The sequence below is a fragment of the Halyomorpha halys genome, unplaced genomic scaffold, assembly GCF_000696795.3.
Source record: "Halyomorpha halys isolate HHAL.00 unplaced genomic scaffold, Hhal_1.1 Scaffold24.1, whole genome shotgun sequence".
NCBI lineage: Eukaryota > Metazoa > Arthropoda > Insecta > Hemiptera > Pentatomidae > Halyomorpha > Halyomorpha halys.
In genome coordinates, this window is record NW_027107648.1 from 2,362,807 (window position 1) to 2,365,264 (window position 2,458).

The 2,458-nt window shown below is 28.3% G+C and overlaps 1 protein-coding gene across 1 annotated transcript in view; it reads left to right on the forward strand.

Annotated features, from left to right (window-relative positions):
- LOC106682671 (17-beta-hydroxysteroid dehydrogenase 13) overlaps positions 1-2,458 on the forward strand; it is a 22,614-nt gene continuing 20,156 nt past the window's right edge. Inside the window, exon 1 of the mRNA XM_067046037.1 lies at positions 1-59. The gene's annotated coding sequence lies outside the window, so the exon portion shown is untranslated. The remainder of the gene's footprint in view (positions 60-2,458) is intronic.

The window sequence follows — 2,458 nt, forward strand, 5'->3', positions numbered from 1 at the left end:
GGCTATTCGTTGGTAGTGTGGAAGAAGGCGCCAAAGGTATCGTATATCCTTCTTATGTGGTAACTTGTGTTTTAATAATATTTATTATATAGTTTTTATCATGTATTATAGTTGCTAAACATTATAATTACATTTTGCAGGTGAGTTTGATTTAAAGTATTTAATCGCGATAAAGATTTTTAGAGTTAAGTGAACAGATTAAAATAAATTGGCGTATCATGAGAGTGAAAAATCGAAATTAATGTTGTTAAAATTGGTTGGGTATTTTTTTCTTATCATTTATTCAATTCCCATATCAGGAATTAGCATCATTTTTGTCCGTCAATAAAAATTTTATAAATTCTTATGTATTAGTAAAATAAATCATGAATTTAATAATTACACACATAATTGAAGACTAGTGTAGATGAATGTATTAAAAATGTTGAATAAGTAGGGATTTTCTCTTGGAGGGATATTTTAAATACTTCATTCTACTTAGAACCTCGTTTAAGTTTTTTAAACAAGGAATTGTATTACTGTATAAAATAAGAATAAAAATCATAAAATTAACTCTTTTGTCGGAATTTTGTGTTTATAGCATAACTTTATCCACTCATATATTAAATTTAAAATTATAATATTCTATCTGAAGGGATTTTTGGATGAAAGGGCTATGTTAAAAATAGTAAATATTAAGAAAATAAAGTTAATTTTTTTTTTTGGAGTTAATTGTTTTGCATTTTGCATAGCCGACATCTTGGTTTCTCAGTTATTGATTGGATTTTAAGGTTAGAGTACATCACACTAGCTAGACGGGAACCTGCCCCCTTCATCCACACTAAATATTAAAAAAAAAAAATTACACAGTCCCTTCATCCACTTAAATTAATGATAGATTTAAATTACAAAATAATAAATCCTTCATTTATTGTTTGAAACGGCACTTTAGAATAATACTACAAAAATAATTAATAAGATATTTAGAGGAGTAATACTAAATAAAAGTGTAAATAATTATAAAGCCTGATTGTAAATAAGGACAATCTATTTTATTTATTTCATGTAACTGGATGAATAGGAATTTCAAGGTAAGAAAGGTAATTATTAAAATATACGTGTTACAAGTATTTAAAACAAAGAGGAAAAGAGTAATGCATCAAAGCAAAATTAGCAAATGCAATTTAAACCGATATTATCGCGTTTCTGGAGACACCTGCGCCTGGAGCAGTCAAAAATTTAAATCCAGCCCTGGACTATAGTTTGCGAATATTTTTGTTTCCAGCAATTTTTCTTATAAAAACTAAATATATTTGAAAATCTTTCCGTAAAATACTGCAACGAATAAATATCAAGTGAATAATTTGTTTAGAAAGATTTCTTTAAACACCAACAGGTTAATAATTATTTCCGAGGATAAAATGAACCTCACTTGGCGTAATCTTTAATCAGTTCAATAACTTGCCAATTTTCTTAATTATAATAAAAATATCCGTATTGTCTCAAAGTTTTTTTTATTTTCTTGTAATTCCTACGTTTCGGCCGTTCTGGCTATTTTCAATAATCTTATTTATAATATAACACCTATCATTGTTATCAAAATGTTGCATGCTACCCCGCACTAGCCAAATTATAATCTGTCTCAAACAAGAAATTAAATTATATATAAATACACCTATGAGTATATGTATGTTATATAGACTCATAGACGCAGATGAGTGTTTAGATGGAGCTATTTTGTTTTTATTTTATTTACTTTATGTTTATATTGTTTTGCTAATATTCAATGTGTTATTACGTTATTTTTTTTTACTACTGTAATATTTCTGTATTATAAAAGTTATTTAATTGATTTTTAAATAATATATGCCTATCGGACAGAATTTAGTTTCAGACCACGAACCTGGTGCCCTTGAATAGTTTTAACAGGACTAATTCCTTAGCAAGGCCGAAAAGAAGATAACATTAAATTATATGTTTTAAGGACAAGGATAACATCCTCGTCGAATGCAAATTACCCCCAAAAAAATTTATAGAATTATGGTTATTAAAATAGTAAGATTTACGAAATTCCCACGATTTAACTAACTTCCACGAGAATTTAATAACTAGTTCCGCCTATGACCTTCATGGGGTATGCCAGAGGCTGCTACTGCATTAATAGGCTCTGATATTGATATTTGAAAATTCGTTATAGACTCGTTAAATGTAAGAAAATTTTTTAATGGCTAAGAAAAAATTTATATTTTTCTGAAAGGTCTTAGATTCAATTTCCAATAGTTCAACCGCGAACATCAGCTACCCATTTTGTAGATGATGGGTGTATTAGTATTTTTTTTTTTGCTGTTTAATATTAATTGGCTCCCTCGTAAAGCCATTCTATTCCTTACCTACATCTATAATGCTACACTCCGATCCACCTATTTCCCTGACCCTTGGACAATGTCTATAATAAAAATGTTTCCCAAACCCTCCAAGC